This window comes from Halyomorpha halys, unplaced genomic scaffold, assembly GCF_000696795.3.
Source record: "Halyomorpha halys isolate HHAL.00 unplaced genomic scaffold, Hhal_1.1 Scaffold87.1, whole genome shotgun sequence".
Taxonomy (NCBI): Eukaryota; Metazoa; Arthropoda; class Insecta; order Hemiptera; family Pentatomidae; genus Halyomorpha; species Halyomorpha halys.
The window spans coordinates 345718-367643 of NW_027115705.1; the positions used below are offsets into that span (position 1 = coordinate 345718).

The following is a 21926-nucleotide window of genomic DNA, read 5'->3' on the forward strand; positions in this document are numbered from 1 at the left end:
CTGAAAGACTCAAAAATATTCCTCTTGAAATGAAAAACTCAAAAATATTCCTTTTGAACTGAAAGACTCAAAAATATTCCTTTTGAACTGAAAGATTCAAAAATATTCCATTTGAACTGAAAGACTGAAAAATATTCATCTTGAAATGAAAAACTCAAAATGATTTACCATTTTCTTATCATTTATTTATAAATTCTTCTTCTTTCGATAATACATAGATAAATACTCCTTTTGAACTGAAATACTGAAAAATACTCCTTTTGAACTGAAATACTGAAAAATACTCCTTTTGAACTGAAAGACTGAAAAATATTCCATTTGAACTAAAGACCCAAAAATATTCCATTTGAACTGAAAGACTCAAAAATATTCCTTTTGAACTGAAATACTGAAAAATACTCCTTTTGAACTGAAAGACTGAAAAATATTCCTTTTGAACTGAAAGACTGAAAAATATTCCATTTGAACTAAAGACCCAAAAATATTCCATTTGAACTGAAAGACTCAAAAATATTCCTTTTTAACTGAAAGACTCAAAATGATTTACCATTTTCTTATCATTTATTTCTAAATTATTATTCTTTCTTTTGTTTCTAAGTTCACTATTTTAATGAACCATAAAAAGAAACTAAGGTTTTTCTAAATTCAAATTTTTATTAATTGATAAATATTGCAATCTACCACAACCTTGGGAAATAAGTAATAGTGACAAATGGTCACATTCAACCAAAATTAATAATAAACGGATAAATACAAAATATTAAAAAGTCAAAAATAGAAACATCCGATCCGAACAGTAAAAACCAAGAACGTCCGGTCTTACGGCTTCGTTATCTTTTGTTAAAATATTGTATTCTTGTAAGAACAAAATTTATATTCTTTATTCACTTCTCGAGGAACCCTAAAATATAAATTTTTATAGCAACTGCAAAATATTTTGTTCATTATTTTCGTCTTTCCTCGTAGTTGAAAATAAAAAAAAAATCGGGATAACTTCAATACCAACCTATTAATATTCACAAACCTTGGGGCCATATATATGGTAGTAGTTGAAAGTCTTTTGATACGCGCCCCGCACCATATTTATGTCCTATCACTAGTCTTCTTGAGTAGCCTTTCATCGATTCGAAGTGCATTACCAAAATTTATGGACTTAGTACATAGCTCTTTTACTACTTTTTTCCGGCAAAGTGATAAGATTTTATTTTATTTTTACAAATATTGGACATAGATATTATCTTATGGCCTATTGAAATCCTATATTAAAGAATCTTATAACTATAAATGGGAACAGATATAAAAGTATAATGACCTGAATTGCATAAAAAATGTTATCAAATTTCCTAGAGGGGATGTTGATGATAAAATCGCCACCTTCCTTAAAGTAGGGTTTATTTTCCTTTGAATTGTTCCTTTAAAGTGAAAGGTTTATTAAAACCGTTGAAACTGCGAGTATAAATCAAACTGAAGTGCCCATAATTTTTATATCTGTTTCTGAGCCACCGCTAAGCTATTAGGCATGTTTTATCACCTAATTTTTATAATAGTATCAGGACGAAGAGATATCTTTCTTTTTATAGGTTTTTTCTTTCAATCCATGGAAGGGTCTTCTAAATTTATTGTAGTATGTAGTATTGAGTGATTTGGGGAGGTTGTTTTTATAAAAAAAAAATTAATGTATGTTTTAACTTTTAAATAGTTGAATATGATTCAGCATGACCAGTTTAGTGTTCAATATATCAAATATCCGGCGTCGACTAAACCTCATCTTAAATCTGCACCGTTACAAAGACTTAGGTTGTACTGCTTGTAAGCAAGTACTATTACTTGACCAACGGCTGTGCAAGGTGATTTGGTAAAGGGTAAAACCACTCCTTACTTCTTTTATTTAATTTGCTATAATTAAATAATCATTTATTATTAACTTAATAATTTAAAATAAATGTGATAATAATTTAATTGTTTGTCTTTATTAATTAAAGGTTATATTAGAGAAATAACTTAATGTCAGCAATTACATTACACTGTCGATATAGCGACTTTCGTGACGATAATACTCTAGAATAAGAACAGTAGTGATGAAGAAGTATTGCCAACTATATAATTCTCGAAGATTGAACCTTTGTTCACATGGAAACTTACAGTTATCGTATATATGCCCCTGAGAATAATAAAACTGAATAAATGAGCTTTTTATTCTTGAAAAAATAGACAGAATTGTTAAATCTTCATTATTTAGATAATAATAATGGGAACTCCTACGACCCATGAAGATTACAAAGTTCAGTACTTTGTAAGGAAGCACTGTTAAAACGACGTTTTTACAATAGAGGTGATTGTTTCCAAGATCACGCTCGACCAACAGAGTTTTCCCAAATTAAGGGGGATACACTTTATGAGGCTGGATAGACTATTTAGTTAATCAAGCTGGCTGGATTATTTAGATAATCAAATAATTATTGCATAAATAAATTATACAATAATAAAAAACAATTCACGACAGTTAATAAGGTAAAGAATCCAACGATACCTCCGTTCATGTCATGTCAAAATATTTTTTTGCACGGATTATTGATGCACAAACACCTGCCGCTAAATAACACGCTTACTAAGAGCTAAGAGGGGAAAGGAGTACATCTAAATGGGTTAGGGTGTCACGGCAGAGGATGATGGTAAACAACTAAGGGGTAGAAGAAGGCGTCGATGGGAACATAATATTATATCCAATCGAAAAGATGAAAGCCGCAACGCACTCCCCTTCCTTGTCGCCTGTTTTCAAAGGCCCTTGAGGGGTCTTTTCCTCATTTCTTCCACTTGGATTTTGCGGTTTACACAAATCCAGATGTTTGATATTAGATTTGTATTACTGTCAAAAAAAAAAATTTCATGACACTTAATAAACTCTACCCTCACACAGCAACAATTCGGGAACAACAACAATCTAATTTTGGAAAATTATTATGGTGGGGTCTTATGTGGATTAGCTAAATTGCTATTAAAATGTTGAATTTAAACACTTATGTTAAGAAAGGATATTCAAATCTTGAAATGAAATTGATAATTTTTAAATATAGAATTTTAATTATTCAAAAATTCTGTATTTATTAAATTATTTTTTAAAAACAGTAGCAGCTAAGATCTATCACTGAGGTTGTATTTTTCCCTTATTTTTGTTTTATAAAAAAACTAAATCAATTTTCTGTTGTTTTTTGTTATTAATGTGTATAACCAACGAAAATAATAGTGACAACAAGAGAGGGAAAAAAAATATATATAAGTTAATATTTTTATTGTACTCTTTTTTTCTCTGAGCTTTGCTTTTACACTCGGCAATCATTCAATACGTAAGAATTTTCATCATTTAATTTTATTTTTCCATTTATTTTGTTTTATTTAACTTCTTTTTTTTTTATCGTCGGGGTCACCAATTGTAGAGGTGACTCCTTATGATTGTTCCCGTGGGTTTGTTATGATGTATATAATCTAAAAAATGAACATTTTTAGCAGCAGTAATCTCAACATTGTCGCAACTCTACCACCTCAATAATTCTACTTGTTATACTCAAATTTATGAACGGTAATTCATTTAGAATATAAAATAGTTAATTACAGAATGTTAGAAAAAAAACCTAAATCTATCGAATCACCACTTAAAAAGTATTATATAGTGCTGTGTTTTTTCAAATATCTACCAGAATAAGGGAGTACTGTTACGAGACCAACGGTTGTGCAAGGATGCGATTTAGTCAGAATCACGCTCGACCACCAGATTATTACCAATTAAGGGTACCCAATTAAAGACGCTGGGTGGACCCCAGTAGGGCTCCATTCGTCGAATCACGGCTACAGTGTAACAGAAAACAATTTTCTCCCCAGCTGGATTCGAAACCGGGTCCTTGGAGTTTAGCATTGTAGCTTCCCTGCTATTCCATGTCCCATTCCCTTTCACATATGATAAGCAACACTCTGTAGGTTAGGATAAGTCTAAATTTCTCAAAACCTAGATTAAAATTTACAATTTATTTTATGTACTTAAATAAAATATTAAAATATTTAGCGCTCCCTGCAATACTACAGAATATTAGAAAAAAACTAAATCTACCGAATCTATTATATATAACTATGTTTCTTCAAATGTCTACCTGGACAACTAATTAATATATCATTTACAAAGAATAATAAAAAATAAATCTTTGATATGGTTCTTTCTTATTTTTATTAATCTTAAAAACTGGTTATTATTGGTCAAATAACTACCTTTAATTTTTCTCTGCTATATTTTAGTGCCTTTGATTTTACTTCCGAGTAAACTTTGGTGTATATTTATTTAAATATATGTACATTTTTTTTTTGGATATACCTAGTCCTTGAGATATATTATATTCTTATTTTCAGTCAAGTTCATTCCATACTTTTTGAGTTATTTTATGAATTCATTACCCTGATTTTTATTAGTAGAAAACTATTGTCGTCAGTCGTATTTGATCACAATATTTTCCATAGTCTACTTATGATTGTTGTATTTTATTAAGATATAATTTGTATTGTATAATATTGATGATATAAAACAATTATATATATTTTATGACTTTTATTATTCTATCATCGTTTGTATTTTGTAAATAATTTCTGAAATAAAACTAATTTGTAGTTAATTTTATAATTTTATTCAGTGAATATTTGCATTTTGGGAATAAGAAATAATAATGTGAAATATTCATTATAATGCAATTATTAATAAAAACATCCAGTAAGGTTAAAATCCTGTAGCTCTTGAAACGCTGAAAATGAAAAAATATAACATCAGAGTTTAGTGCAAGTTTTAAACTATATTTGACATGTGACTAGCATTTGACAACAACAGGATGTTTAGTAAAGTCAATTACTTAGGTTATTAAATTTTGATTACCAGCGAAGGTTATACAAACTTTACTAAGCTTTAATATTAAAGGAATTTTCTCATGGCACAAAACAACAACGATTTGGTCTTAAATTAATCTCTCAGAATTTGTATTTGCACTCGTTACTTGTAATAAAATCGGAGTATTAACAACGTTATTGTAATTGCTAATTTCAACTACTTTATGCACCGATATAATTGTAGTTGTAGTCCTCATTAAAACAGCAATTACAGGTTAAACCGAAGTAATTGTTTTTACTAATTAAAAACTAATATAATTGTAATTACTTAGATTCGACACTGTACCTATCGTAAAATTACTAGGCCTACATTCTAGAAATTTTAAATTAATTAATTATAAGAACCAGGATCATCCAAATAGATCAATTCCGGAAGGAGTGCCCAGATTCGCATTGGCTAAGAATTTTATACATGGATTAATCGGGCCTATTTTATGTTAATCTACTGACATTTTTAAGTACACACTGCTTGTCTGTTAAGCAAAAATAACTTTCCATCAGATAGCATTATCATAATCAAACTAATCTCTTTGACAAGCTTCGAATACTGAATGTATCATCGACTATAAAAGAACATTGGTTATTCACAATATCAGATTTATTTACATGGATCAGTGAACATGAATTACAGGATCAATGTACTAAAATACAAATAGGGAATGCTGATGAGTTAATTTCCGAAGGGGTTACCTTTGAGGTTTTTTCTATAAGTGTTTTATTTTATTTTTTTTATTGAAAAATACAGTTCATACAAAATATCTTTTTATTTTTTAAATCTGAAATTCTTTAATTTATATAGCATAATATTCTTTTTTTTTCTAACAATTGAATCTTGTTACTTTACACTTGGATTGATAATTTTAATTTCAGCCGATAACACAATGTTTAGGCTAAATGATTTTCATGATAATGCGGACAGCCAAATTCCACTACTACCGTACGTCGAATTTGAAAAATCATGGAAAAAAATATTTAACTTATTATTATGAATTCTTAATTAAATTGTAAAAAAAAAAATACTAAAAAGATTTTTACAATAGAACACAATTTAATTGTTTATTTCATTTACATTTTATTATAATTATAAAAATCACCTCTGGCCACTTACTTTAATTTTTTTTTAACAATTTAATAATTACAACTTGAACAGTTTTTTAAATCTTTGCAGTCACATTTGACTTATCAATATTTTAAATTATCCGTCATTTTGAGCCCGAGCATTCTGTTATGGCCAGAGATTAAAGCTAATTAAACTTACTGAAATTTGTTTTATACAGTTGTTCTTGTACAACAAATAATCGAGACAATTACAATAATGTTGACTTATTGGTTACAATAGTCAATTTTAGAAGAGCTTAATCTTGGAAAGTCTGAGCTATTATGTTAGTAGTTTTGTTATTAAAAAAAAAAAAAAGGACGCTGATTTCGCTAATAATCTGGAATATCGTTTTAGTTCTTATTAAAGCCAAATTTATTTGGCTAAATCACTTTTTTTTTATTTGTTTCGAGGGATTAATCAGAATTTCACATGTAGAAACCAGATACAAACTTCATGTTGACTGGTGTTACTAGTAACTTTTGAGGGTCTACTAAATGTGTAAAGAATAAGTTTAAATTTTCCTTACAGATCACAGAATAACATTAGTCCCGTTAATGTTGAAAATATAATTATAATAAAGCATGTCACAATTTTTTCGTTCCATTAATTCCATGGTGTAGTCTTAGGCTATAGCTAGACTACACCACCTTAGCTAGACTGAAATCTAAGGGATTTGAGTAAAAGAATATATGCAATACATTTCATGTATTATACATATATGGACTACTAATTATATTTTAAGGGTAGAAAAAAAAATGACAGTGTTATCTGATTATTTTTCTTTAATGTTATTATTATTCAAAATGCCACCCCATAATAAAATTATTATTAAAGATATTTATTATAACTCATTATTAGGCTTAAGAAAATATTGCTTATATACCCACTTATGTTTTGAAATATCTGTATCAATTTCCTTCAATTCAAAGCCTTATTTTTTAACAGCATCTATCAATGTTGTAAAACATCATAAAATAATATATTTTACCGTCCAGATTAAAATTTTTTACGGTCCAAATGACAAACTAAATTATATAAATTTATAAATAGGGAGACTTGAACATTTTTATAAATATAAGTTAAAAAACGTTTATTTTTCATCAAAGCTTTCCCTACATAATTTGAAAAAAGAAAAAAAAATCTTTTATTATTAAGTTAGTTAGATAGCTGTTTTAACTTTTACTAGAATAAAAGGTGTTTGAAATTACTCTCAGAAAATGTTTGGATTTTAATGACGGGTAGGTAGTCATGCGTTCAGTGAACGCTGGGTTTGTATTTACTTAGGGTTGACCGTGGTTTTTGGGACCAGTCAGTATTTAACTTTACACATGGGAATAATCAAGGCTTACTACTCAACCTACAGAGAATACCAATAGGTACAAAATAAAGTATGTTTTCCTTAATTTTATTGTTTAATTCGTATAACATACAACACTAGTACATAAGCCTGTAACTCAATACAAGGTTTTAAGGACTGATTGGTGCTTCACCAATTTAACTTTATATCTTTGATGTAAAAATTCAAGAACCATAATACGATATCATAGTTATTACGTTAAAATACTTAGTGTATTTACAGTTCGAGTTGCAATGGAATCGATATTAAGATTGGGATCGAATGGTATAGTGCTTGTGCTGATAGTAATTTATCGAAAATTTCAAATCTACAAAATCTAGCATTAAGAACTATAACACGCCGCAATAATAAAACAGAAAATCTTAAAATTGTTCATACTTAACCACCTAAACTATTTTAAGGTGAGCAGAATCATTAGTCTTAGACCTAAAAATTATATATTTTTACGTATATTATCTAGAAACAGGATTCCTTTATCAAATACCCCCAACAAGAAAGATTTTAAAACTTAAATTTACTTAATATAAATAAATTTAAGTTTTAACGATTTCATTAATGAAATCGTTAAAACTTAAATTTACTTAAAAAAGTTGATGAAATTATTCATTTTTTTATTTATTGATTACAATTAACTTACTTAATTGTTGTCCTTTTTTTTTTTTTTTAGTAATCTGTTCTACTGCTGTGATTGTTTATTTATGCGTTGCTATCTATTGATAATTTTTGTAAATTTGCTTAATTGATTAAACGGTTTTGCGGATAACTGGAGTGGAGAGGTATGAGAAAGTGAAAAAGAGGAATAATGTATCGGTACATTTTTATTTGGCTTTATGCGAAAAGGAATAAAACAAATATATGTCGACTTAGGTAAAAAAAACTAGCTGATAAGGAGCTACAGCTACACACTTGGGTATGGACCTGCGGCCGTGGACACCCCTGGTCTTCACGACATGAAGAGCTAATTGCTTGGGCCAGAATCAAGGGAGAGACGCCGCCCAACAAGGAACCTAAAAGGCGATGATCTGCCCACCCCTTCCCTCTAGACTCGAAGTAAAAGAGAGTGGGAGCTGGATTTAGCCACTGAGAAGGCAAGGATTGGAGATAGGCGGTTAAAAGTCGCAGTTGTAGAGGGAGAAACACGGTCGAGGAGGTACAGCCAGGAGGGAAGCTGTACAAGACTAGTCCAGAGTCGGGTAAGAGTCCGAGAGAGACGCCGCCCAACAGGAAAGCACAGCAGAGAATCAACGAAGATCCGCCAGCAGACCACAAACGAAATGAAGAACTCGCCGCCACTACTGCCAAGGCTGACAGACGCACCAAGATAAGTAAGACCTTTCAGTTGTATTTTGAATGACAGTTATAGAATTTAAACTTAATTTAAACTTAAAGTCAATACGGATAACAAATATCCCAAATGGTATTTCTCAATTCATAATATCATAATTAAACTTTAAGGAAATAGATCTACCATGCTCTCTCATAAGATTATTCTAACTCATTTGTACATAATTGTAAATATAAACCAATGCAATCAAGACTTCACTTTATAATTAAGAATCCCTGTATGCCACCTCATAACAATAGCATAGTAAATTGATAAAAACGATACTTTGGGAAAAGAACTCCAATGATTAATTACAAATATGCATATCTAGCACACCATAGCAAGGGGGTCTATAGTATCTAGTCCTTGAGTTAAATATATTGTATACCTTTTCAGTCGGTTTCCATCAGGGACCCATAGAGATACATAATACAAATACATTAAATACATAATACAAATACATAAATATATGAGAAAATAAATAAAATGCTGTCGTGGAACCCCCGATCAGTCTGAGATCAGCTGAAGAGCCCACGATACAACATTTAAATATAATGCATGATCGCTTTGAAATAGTTTAAAGTTATAAGAAAACAAATTAAAAAAGTTTTAAGTTGCTTTTCACGTGTTAGTCCTCCTGCACAAACTGAATTTTAATGCAGTCTGAGTCTAGTGACAGGAAGCATAAGTTGATAATCGTTTTGCCCCCTCCTTGTTACTACCGGAGCGGGCTCTGACGGCTGTGTAAGTAAATGAAGATACTTTTAGCCGCCCTGTGCTAAATTTTTATTTGATTTTCACACTAACTTCGTTTCTCCTTTCTCTCCCATCAACTCTGGAATCAAATTATGTTAAACATAAGAGCAAGTGGAAATTCCAAGAAACTGGATTCAACACTTGCAGAAACTCCTTAGGAACTCAACCCCAAATTTTAGGGATATATATTTTTTGGACGAACTAGAACACAAAAAAGTATATGATATCATTACATCAATACCAAAATGAAAAACTCTACCTCACCCTAACCACAAATTAAATTTAAAAAAAAAATTGGATCCGTGAAATCAAAACAATTTATTTATAAAAATATAATAATAATAAAATGCTCAGCGCTTTATTATATTTATTATTTTAGGCACTTTTTAAATATTGCTCGATTTAACTATTTTAAAGTCTCCTCTTTCTGTTTTAAGCTAATATTTCAAAAGTGATATAGGACCGTCGCTCCCTGGGGATCTTAGTGGGGTGGGTCCGGCGGGGAAGGATTGCCTTTTTTGTGTTATGATCTTATCTTGTGAGATTATGGCATGTCGTACATCGAGTAACCTACTCCCTATAATTGTCTATTTAAAAAGTTAGATAAGTAAGGCTACCATGAAGGAAGGAGGTGGAGAGTTTCACGCCGTTTTTCAATTTCAGGCGCTTTTTAAATATTGCTCGATTTAACTAATCCTCCCAGCTACGTTTCACTTTATTATTTATTATTTTTCTAGGATCCGTTCGTAACAAGATATACAATCTTACTCGCCCTTCTTATTCGCCGCAATGCTATAACTCGAATTATATTAACCGGATGCAGTTTCCGCAATTCGGCATTGTGTATTCTATAAAAAAACTCAGGATAACTTATCTCTCTTCGGTCCGAATATTTTACGCAATATTTTATTTTCGAAATCTTAAGGAGCTGTTTGTCCCTTAACGTAAGAGGAAGAATAATAGTTTAGTATTAATAATAGTAATAAAATAATAGTATTTTGTAAATTCAAACTTTTAAATTTCTGGACAGAAGGCGCAAGCTACGAAAATTGAAAAATAACAAGCATTTCTCGTCTTTAACCTCACTTTTATTTCTTTATAAATTTCGTTTTTTCTTGGGAGTGTAGAATACCTAAATTTAAACTAAATACTTAAACTTATCTAAATGTTCGAATGTAATTCCTCCTACAACTTACCACCAGAATTCTGCAGCTAACCATATATTTTGTTTTATCCATATTTATTTCGAGACTTTTTTTTACCCACGTAGTTGTATTTAGTTTTATAGTTTCCTGAAAAACATTTCATTCATCTATATACAATTTTAATTCTATAGTATATATTACCATTTCAGTTTTTCTCTTCTAAAAAAATAAAAATATATCACTGCAACTCAAAAGTTCCTTGGTAGGAGTATTTGAGTAGGGAATATCGTTTCTAGACAATCTGTTATGAAAATGAAAATATGTACCGCAACAACTCATGAAGGGTCAGTGGATCAGTACTTAGTAAAGAATTACTGTTTATTGAACAACAAAAGGAGGTGATTTGTTCATGTTCTGCTTAACCACCAGACATTTCCTTAATTAAAGGTAACCACCTTATAAGGCTGTGTGGACTACGGGAGGCTCCCTGAATCCAGAAACTGCTACAGCAATAAATAATTATCCACTACAGAATTTAAGTTAGTAGCCCAGCGCTTTACCACTGAACAACCCCGCACTCCAGACATTCGGTTAAAGTAAAAAAAAATGTGGCCAGCATTCTCCCTAAACTGCCTTTGTTTTCTTCTTCTTCTTTTTTTTTTTTTTTTGTCTTTTGTCAACTTATTTTTATAGGTTTTTAACTTTATCATCACACACACGTACATCGACCCTCTTGATTTTATACATAATTCTTGGAGGTGGAACATTGGCACCGTTATATTCCGGTTGTTCTACCGAAATAAATGTAATTTGTGTCACTGGTTGTAAAAATAAGTTATATTTCAGTTCTAGATTGTTGCTACATTCTAATTTTGTTCTAAGAATTTATAAAACGGGATCACTTAATGACTCTCAATTAACGAATGTTTACCTCGAAACAGGAGAGCTTCGGATTGTAGCTCGAAAAGAGGTATTTCTTCTTCCGATCCATCCCGTAATGAGGGTCGGTTATCTACTTATCTCCCATGAGGTGGAGTATCGTAAAGAAGTTTAGTTATTTGGTATGTACCACAAGGGCGAACCCCCGAAGCGATCCAGTCTCCTGCTTCCACTCTGCCAAGTTCGGTAATTCCAGCAACTTGAAAGCTATTCCCGGCTCAGGAGTACTTCATTAGCATTTCAAATAGTAATCCACAATGAGGGATGATCCTCTGAGGTAGTGTCTGGAGAAGGATGTTACTTTCATAAGGAAAAATTAATTTTAAACCAGTATTTTATATTAAAATATCCGATGAATACTTAAAATATTTATTAGATATCTATTATATTTATTATATATACTGGAAAATCATACAGATAGTGGTAAAAAGATGGTTGAGTCATTCCACAATTCAAGAAACTTTTGAACCTTACCATTTCAGATTTTCTTCAATTTTTTCAGAGACGTATAGATATAGGCTGGGAAAAATTCGAAATTTTATTTTTTACCAATTAAGGGTAACCAATTTAAGAGGCTGGGTGGAATCCAGGAGGGCTCCAGAACCCACAGTGTTGACTCACGGCTACAGTGTAACAGAAAACAATTTTCTGCCCAGCTGGATTCGAACCCGTGTCCTTGAAGTTATAACATCGTGCTTTACCAAAGTGTCACCGCGCTGTCTGCTATTCCATATCTCATGCCCTGTCGTATGATAAGCAACACTATGTAGGTTAGGATAAGTCTAAATTTCTCAAAACCTAGATTAAAATTTATATTTTATTTTATGTACGTATTTTAAAATTTATTCCTTAATTACGTTTTGGGGATGTAAATCACAGAGCACAATATAAATGTGGGACGGAATATTTTAATATTTGAGAAATAAAAAATAAATGAATGTGAAAATCTGAAATTTAACAATTCTAATGAAATTTCCACTTTACGAAAACAAAAATTAAATCGTAATTTGAAATAACAACTAATAATTATTTTCAGTTCCAACTCATAAATAAAATAAAAAATAAAAATGTCAACAATTTGATTTACTAGCAAATATTCTTCAAGTTCGTTAGCTGTTATAAAATGTAAACTTTTTAGCTAATATTCAATTCACTTCATACAAAAATTTAAATTATATTCATTCTGAACTTGAATCAATTTAATTTTTTTATTTTACATCAAAATTCAAACATAAATTTTGAATATTATGTTTTAGGCTCATGTTAATAGTATTAATAAATCTCAAAAATGAAATGATGTTAAGTATGTTTATGTATGTAATAAAACTTTTTGTCCTCAATTTAAAAATTAATAATCTACAAAATATTTTCTAATACAATAAATAAGAAATAAGAAAATTGGGCTGTAGTATTATTTCCTTGAGTTATATTGGAGGAAATAACCCAATAACCAGAGAACAAATGCTGAGCCTACATTGAAAGGTAGGTATTTTTCCGCCTCTGAGGCCTACAATTTATTTTAGTAATTTGCTTTGTATCGGGCGGATTTCTCCCGAAGCCTTTCTGCTATTCATTTATGGGCAATAGATAACCTCAGGAAAAAAAGTGCGTTATTACACCTGTTGCTTAAAAAAATAATTCCTCAGCTCAAAACATATACTTTGAGATGAAGCAACGAGTTGGGTATACTGAAACGTAGTAGTGAGTAAAGCCTAGTGATCTGTTTAATTTGTGTCTTGACGGAGTATGTAGAAAAGCTGGTTATTAACAGTCTGATTAACTATATTGTATAAGATATCAAAGTATACAATAAAACTTTTTTTTTTATATTCGCTGATATTATTTTGGTCTGCTGAAATCGCAAATAAACTCCATTTTCCTTCATTAGGAGTACAGTACCATACTCTCGTATGGTCGAAGATACTGGAATGAAACAAAATTTTTATATTTATTTATTAAAAAACGGCTTTTTTATTATTAAAAGGACTTTATAAAGAACTTACGAATCGGACACAACTAGGTCAATTTGAATTAAAGATATAAAATAATGTATTTCTGTTTTTTTTTTTAAATGTGTTAAGTGACTTTTTACTGCTTTCAAATGTTGAAAACTTACGCTCTATCTTTTTCATAAGATAATGGAAAAGCTCTTCTTACCTGAGGTACATTTGAATATCCACGAGCAATTAATTTTTCAAGTTAGCAAAGCGTGCTATCTGTTAGCTCCAGCAAGCGAATAATATTTCTTTTTTTTTTTTTTTGTGATGAAATGTTTGAAAATCTTTTACCCTAATTTATGACTGGAAGATAGTCTGAGTGGTGGCTACTTCATACGCTCAACAATCTTCTTCCAATCTACTTGTTACAGTTAACAATCTTCTTCCAATTAACTTTATACAGTCAACAATCTTCTTCCAATTAACTTTATACGGTCAACTATCTTCTTCCAATCTACTTGATACGGTCAACTATCTTCTTCCAATCTACTTCATACAGTCAACTATCTTCTTCCAATTTACTTTATACGGTCAACTATCTTCTTCCAATTCTACTTCATACAGTCAACTATCTTCTTCCACTATTTTTTTTTTTTCATAATACATCAATTTCGTTATAAATTTGATCTCTTATACATTTAATTTTTACATTATTATTCTTTTATTTATAAAAAAAATTAAAAGATCTTATTTAAAAAGCTTAATATTACTGACCTGTAAATATAAACTTTTAAAAATGTTTTATGATATTTTCAATCGCTATATTGAGTTTCCATATCTTCCTAAATTAAAAGTTTATTGCTCGGATGATTTCAGGTACTTTTAGAAAGAAGAGTTTTTCCTTTTCATTATGATAACAATGAAGTATAGATTTTTTGATATTTAAAAAATTACAAATTCATTTTTTTTATATCTCAAATTCAAATTGATCTAGCAGAATCCGATTTCTTTCATTTAGTATAAAGTCCATTTGATAATAATATTAATAATAATAAAGGCTTCTCAAATTCTCGAAATTCTCCCATTAATTCATCCTTTTTTGGTCAAAATATTTTACGTAATACTGTTTTCAAAAACCTTTTGGCGCGGTTCATCCCTTAGTGTAAGAGACCACATTTCGCATATATAAAGAACAGTGGGAAGGATAATAGTTTTCTATATTCTAATTTTTAGATTTTTAGATATAAGAGAGGAGCTAAGCAGTTTCGAAATTGAAAAATAACTTACATTTCCTGCCTTCAACCTCAAATTTATTTCTCTATCAACTTCGTTTTTTCTAGTAATTGCCGAACCTAAATACTTAAACCTATTTATCTGTTCAAAAGTATTTCCTCCTATATCTATGTCACCGAAATTGCTCTCGCTCCTATTAATAACCATATATTTTGTTTTATCTGTATTTATTTAAAGAACAAGTTCCTTACCTGAGTTTATCAACAGAGTAATATTTAGTTCTCTCGTTTCCTTGTACTCACCTAATAATACTAAAACATCAGCAAACCAAGCACCGGTATTTTACCACCTAATGTTAACCACTTTTCAGTATTCATCACACTTTTAATGACGTGTTCTAGTGCTAGATTAAATAAGATAGGTGATAAAGAATCCCCTTGCTTTATCAACCCGACCGAACTTGGAATTTCTCAGAATAATGATCACCGATTCGTACCTTATGAAGCTTTTCGGTCAAGCACATCCGTACAAGATTTCCTTAAGTTCTTCAGTATTTCATCTTCAATAAGAATATTATACAGCTTCTGGCGGTCAATAGAATCGTAAACCTTTTTGAAATCTATATAACTATCCCGATCTATTCCAACTTTTTTCGTAATGTTTGACATAATGAAAATAATTGATCAATAGTTGAATGATTTCGACTAAAGTAAACAACATTATCTCCAATAATTTCTTCAGCGTATTTCGCCTGATACATTTTTTTTTTTATTAGAGAAAGAAATTTATTCATTCATGCTGCCCAAATACATCAGGTTGCAACATTACACAGCATACTGATCAATCCGTGATCGGACATATATAAATTACATTTTTTGATGATACAATATAATAGAAAGATAACATTTTTTTTTTCCACAGTATTCTTTTACAATTAATATCAGTCTACAAACAAATGACAAAGATTAAATTTTATATTGAAACAAAAAGTTTTATATAGATAACTGATCTTAACTTTTACCAATTTCTTTATAGGCCTTGTACAAGACCTCCCGCCTATAGCAAGCCTCATTTTTCCAGTTTGTAGACCAATTTATTAAGACCAATTATTATGCTTCATTTTGTCAACCTATACATCTATTATATTTTTTTCACCAGATATATACTATGGCAATGATTAAATTTTATATTGTAACATAAAGGCTTCGTAGATAACTGACCTTGATTTTTCCCTATTTCTTTCTAAGCCTCGTACAAGACCTCCTGCCTGTAGCCTCGACCACGTCTCAAGTTAAAGTTTCTGAATTCGCTGCACGTAGTTCTCCTCCTATCTGTGTTTATTCTGCCCATTCATATGTTTTCAGGTCTACCGCGCCTCCTGCCAACAACCGTGGCATACTTGAACAGCGCCAATACGAACTGCATGACCTGGACACCGTAAACTTCATTGTCTTCGTTAAGGTGAATTAATATTCGTGGGGTTTCCTCCAAGTATTCCCCCTTTTTCTTTTTCTTCTTAATAATAAAAGTAATTTCTTTTTATATATAGTTATGCGGCGCAGGGACAATTTTAACAGTGAATATAAAAATATTTCATGATGAATATCAGCAGAAAAACTTAATGAAATACAGGCAGTAACTATTTAAAAGCAGAGTTAAGTGTTATTAAAACACTGATATTTAACCCAGTGAGTTTATTTTTGCTACGCTATCAGGAATTCTTCCAGTCCTTGAATAATAAAGAAGAATTAAAGAAAGGCAACAGTAAAGAAATATTTATCATACCGGAATATTGATTTTTTTTTATGTAGTTTGTAAGTTCGAAATCTTAAAATTATATTAGCTTAATCAGAAAAGCTTAAGCCTGATATATTTTCATTGGCGCTTTTAAATCAGTATACTTTATTATACTGAAAATTTTAATATAGTAAAAAAAAAATTAATTAATTAAAAACTGAATAAATAAAAAATTTGTACCGCTACAACCCATGGAGGGTCAGGGGTTCCATACTTTGTAAGGATGTGGAACAATACTTTTACTATACCAGCGGTTGTGAAAGGAGGTGATCTGGTCAGAATCACGCTTGACTACCAGATTTTTCCCCAAATTATAATAGCCAATTGATGGAAGCATCTCGGCTAAAATAATAGAATAAATAATTATTGGTCACAGGCGGTTTCGAACCCGAGGCCCTAGTAGGACAGTGTCTTAGCTCTGAGCCATCCTGCTCCCACTTGTATGAATATACTACTTAATTCCCCTAAGCAAATTTTAGGTGTAATTGTTTTTCAATAATAATGTATGTAAAACAAGTAGCTTGTAGCTTTAGTATAGCAGTACATTTTTAACTATAATAAATTATATAAATAAAAATGTCATTGAAAAGCATTTTTATTGAAATAATTTAAAGTGAATCGAAATATTTAACAGAGAAAACTGTTAGTATTCCTAAATTTCATAATTTTATGTGTACTTTTCCTGTAGTTCACAAATAATTTTATATTATTTTAATGAAATATTCAACGAGATAAAAATCACTTTTCAGAAAAAAAATCTACTCAAACCGCTGTTAAAAATAAAAAAACAAAAAGTTCATAATTTTAAGAAATAAAAAAAAAAAGTTTCGTTATGTAGCATAATTGATTAATTGTAGTCAGTAACCTGAATAAATTAGGTTTATGAAGATATTAATTACATCAAGATGAATATATTTTTTTATACTCTTCATTAAAATCAAGATGAAAAAAATATTTTTATTATTTTTTTTTAATATTAATAGTAAAGATATATAGAGAACGAAATGTAATATTAACCAAAACTCTACAGATCACAATAATTTATAAATTTTATAATTTAACATATAATTTAGTAGAATATTTTCCTTCCAATAAGAGACACGTGTCGTTTCAGTAAATACAAACATTGAATCAGTAATCAGTAAATACAACAGTTGAAGAATTTCAATCAAAACTTTATATGTAAATATTTCGTTTAAAAAAATATTTTATTTTTATTTTTGACAAATTAAAATTCTATAAAAAAAAGTATTAATTTTATTTCAATTTTTTAATTTCTCCCACCCTATTAAGAGCCACAAATCGACGTATTCAATAAAAAATTAACTTATTTACATGAAAAGCCCTGCTAATATTTTTGCAAAAGTTGATATAATGAATTTTGATAGAAAACTCAGTTATTATTTCCCGATTTATTTTACTCTTAGATTTTATTTTAAATTAGGTTTAATTTTGTTATCTATTTATCATGTTTCTTTTTTCTATTTCTTATTTTGTTATCATTTCATTTATACATGTGTAAATATAGTGTGAATGAGCTCTATGCTGCCTATTAATATTGCCTATAAGTATAAAACAGAAAGTAATATCACACAAACAAAAAAAATTATTTCGCATACAAGTTTTTTTTTTTTTACAAATTGTTTTTATTCAAACGATGTCATTCCAAAAAGATACTTCATCTTACAAACAAAGGTTAATTAGTAAGAATTTTCGTTGCACAGATTGTACTAAAATATACAATAATTTGACAGGAATCGAATTTTTCCTTCGTAAATTTTGAAAATCAACAGGTTACTTTCTTGTTCATTTATCATTAACAAGACCGACATTGTGTGTCCTTAGGCAATGCGGACGGACTCACAGACCAATATTTCTATTGTATGGTTTATTATGCGAGCTAACAGGAAGTAATTAGTGCTGCCAACATAATTAATAGAAGAGCGTGGAGTTAGTTATGGAAATGGAAATGAGTTATATGTTATATTGAAACATAGGCAATGCTGTGGGTGTTTTGTATTTAATCAGTGTAATTGAGTTTTATTGTAGGGGAAAATAAGTATGTGGCATTTGTTAAAATTTATTTAACTTATTTTGTGAAATTGTTTTTCCTTTTAAAAATAAACTTTGGAACGAAATTAATACTGCTCTTATTTATTTTTCTCTCTTAGGAAGCTCGGAGCCCATAGGCCTATAGTAAGGTCGTTAATCAAGTTTACTAGGGCAAAGGGTCAAGACAAAAAGTCAGTTGATAACAGTCATATTTTAACATATATTCTAGTTTTAATTTATTTTTGTTATAATCTTGTGTACTTTTACAAACTCCTTAAGTATTAAATATTAGAAAAAACTAATCTGTATGTTATAGTAGTATTAGTATTTTTTTTAAAAATAATTAATACCGTAAGTTTTTATAATGGAATAACTGTACATTCCGATTTGTAGAAAAAATTTCTAAAATTCGAATGTCAATGGCAACACATGTTTATAAAGGTCATTCTATTAACATGCATATAAATAATTATTTACATGGGAAATACAAGGGATATAAGTTATATACAAATCACAAACATTGATATAATTCTCTTGCGTATATATTAAGCAGCATATCCATAATGATAAGTGAACATTAAAAATTGAACTTACAGGCTCGAACTGATGTATGAAAAAAATTCATTTTGCTTACAGAGGTAGAGATTGAAGGTAGATAAAATGGGTGAGATATTGAAATTGTTTGTATTGGAAACACTGATATATAGGAGGGGATATTTGATGAAAATATTTTTAAAATTCGAGCTGACGGTAGTAGACGAATACACACGTGTCAAGACGAGAGTTGGACTGATACCTAGCGACTGAGAGAGGCTCGGCCCAGCCGGTGGCGGGACCACGACTGAGCTCCGCTCTCCTCAAGCGGCGGCTCTATCTCCCGTTCCAGGCTGCGCCACCTCTACCGAGTCCGCTTAACCCACTTTTCTTGGTAGAATAAAGTTCTTTAAATTTATTAAATTATTGCACAAAAGGAATATAAGGAATAATTTTATATATATATAGATATAATCATTAATACTATAAATAAGGTAACATTGGGTTAGTAAACTAAAATGAAACAATAAAATTTGATAACAAACAGAATAATACAGAAAAAAATTAGGAATTAATTAATGTAAACTACTTATAGAAAAAGGAGATGTCTTCTTTAACACAAAATAAAATATTCATTGGTCATAATAAATTAATAACGTCAGCTAGATGAAAACGAATAGTAATGTCTATCTGACCGTAAGTTGAGGAGGAAGACTGTGTAGATAATAGCCATATGAGGATGGCAGCAAAGTATCAATTGTAGATAGCAGTCCTCTCGTAAGCTGAAGATGAAGGCAAGGTATCATTTGTATAGCGCAGTCACAATCGAGCGAGTATTTTAACATATGACGCTGGACACATAGTCTACTCTCCATGTAACGTTTCCAACAGAATACTACATGACCTTCATATGTCTTATGACCTTGACCTCATACGAACGAAATTTTCAAAATGTCATATACACCTTTCGATCGCCCAAATCCTCTGCTTTAATCCAAATCCACGCATCCCGGCAATCCACTACGAAGGTTGAACCGTCTTTGCTCACGAGATTTATTGTAAATTTTTTATTAATTTTATTTATATTTATCTATATATTTTGACTCTCTATTTCTTATTCTTATTTATTTAATTGTTTATACTGAGATGATACTGTAGATTTGTATTAGGACATTCCTGTACAAATGAATGTACCCAGCGATTGGTGGTATCAGCACTAAACCCTCAGGTTCATGTCTTTACTAATATTATTTATTTATATTTAAATATTTTACGATTTTGGTTTGTATGTGATTTATCACATCATTATTACTTATTGCTCTAGTCTCTGGCAGATTGTAATATTAATCAATAAATAAAATATAAAAATAATACCCGTAACAGCCTATGAAGAGTTTGAAGTCAAGTAGTGGTAAAGATATATCTGGGAGTGGTATGACCCAGCGTGGTAAATGCTACGATGAGTGTCTGCTTGAAATGAATAACCACTCATGACAAAAAGCCACGCTTCTTCCCTTTCCTTGGGTATATGAGATCAATCAGCCAACTGGATGCTCCTCACACCGACCGAGCATAAAAGTGACTGCTGTAATCCGTGGGTCTAGACCGATTTGTCACCATACTTGAACCTGACTCAGTGTAATGGACACTCCGTATTGGTCCCAAAGGGACTACCTGAATGGACAACCAGCCGCTCCACTGCTCCTCGAAACCCATGGTTTGTGGAAAGGTAAGGTTATGTTACCCGTAAGCCTGCAAATAATAAATATATATACTTGGAAATGGTATAGTTTTTAATAAAGTCCGACCACGTAACATAACAGATTTGAAGTTGGCTGTTTCTGTTTAGAATTTATTACATTTTCTATAAAATTTGAATGGACTCTGGATATAGGAGACAGTTCTGGAGAAAACACACTCATTATTCAGTGAGTACCTAACCCTTAGCTGGGTTGGAGAGGAGGGAAAGTACGTAGTTGAAAGTGCTCTCCTTTCTAACCGTTAAGAAACTTTACCTTTTAATTATGGTCACCATGGAAAGTAAATATAACTAAAAAATTTCATTCAGTTTAAAGTTCATCTCGTTTCTTCCACTTTACATTCATTAAATTTTGTTTAGTGGTCGAGCAAATATGCTAACTGCTTTTAAAAGTTCCCTTCAACAATTCTCAACTAAGCATTTCGCTCATACTTCTCACTTGTTAATCCTATTCATTAACATTCCTTAAAGAAGTGTTATCATATCCGGCTCACCATTAATACAATGTCTCAACATTTTTGTGTAATCTACCGCGTTAATTGTTAGATGAAAACCACGTCGCCTATGAATTGGGAAAAATCTTGTTTAAAGCTATTCTGCTTTAAAACTTGTATTTTACAAAAGTTTATGTGGGACTGTTATAAACTTTTTTTTAAAATAATTTGGGTATGTGAATAATTTTCATAAACCCTGAGGTAAGCAGTATGAACTTGTACCTTTTTGTATTGTTCCTGAGGCAGTTTTGATTTTAACTGTAAATCTAGGAACAGAGTATAATATAACAAATTGAATTTACGAGTCAGTGAATAACTGATTAAAAGGTATGAAAATTAAAACAGACGGACAATATTGCCTATACCGGTCGACTGCCGGTTTAATATAACCTTTTTTTTTGTTGTTTTGAAATTAACCCGTCTTTAATTATATTATTTCAAAATTTTTCGAGACCAGTTAATTTTTATCTATTAATTAATTTAATATCCAAAATAGTCTCAACACTATATATTTATTTATTTGTCCTACGTTTCGGCCCTTCCAGCCATCCTCAGGGACATCTTCAACATAAATTTCCTC

The 21926-nt window shown here is 30.3% G+C and overlaps 1 long non-coding RNA gene across 1 annotated transcript in view; it reads right to left on the bottom strand.

Moving 5' to 3' along the window:
- LOC106677087 (uncharacterized) overlaps positions 1-19386 on the bottom strand; it is a 163301-nt gene extending 143915 nt beyond the window's left edge. The window contains exon 1 of the long non-coding RNA XR_001342543.1: positions 19154-19386. This is a non-coding gene — a long non-coding RNA (uncharacterized lncRNA). The remainder of the gene's footprint in view (positions 1-19153) is intronic.
- Between the last annotated feature and the right edge of the window lie 2540 nt (positions 19387-21926).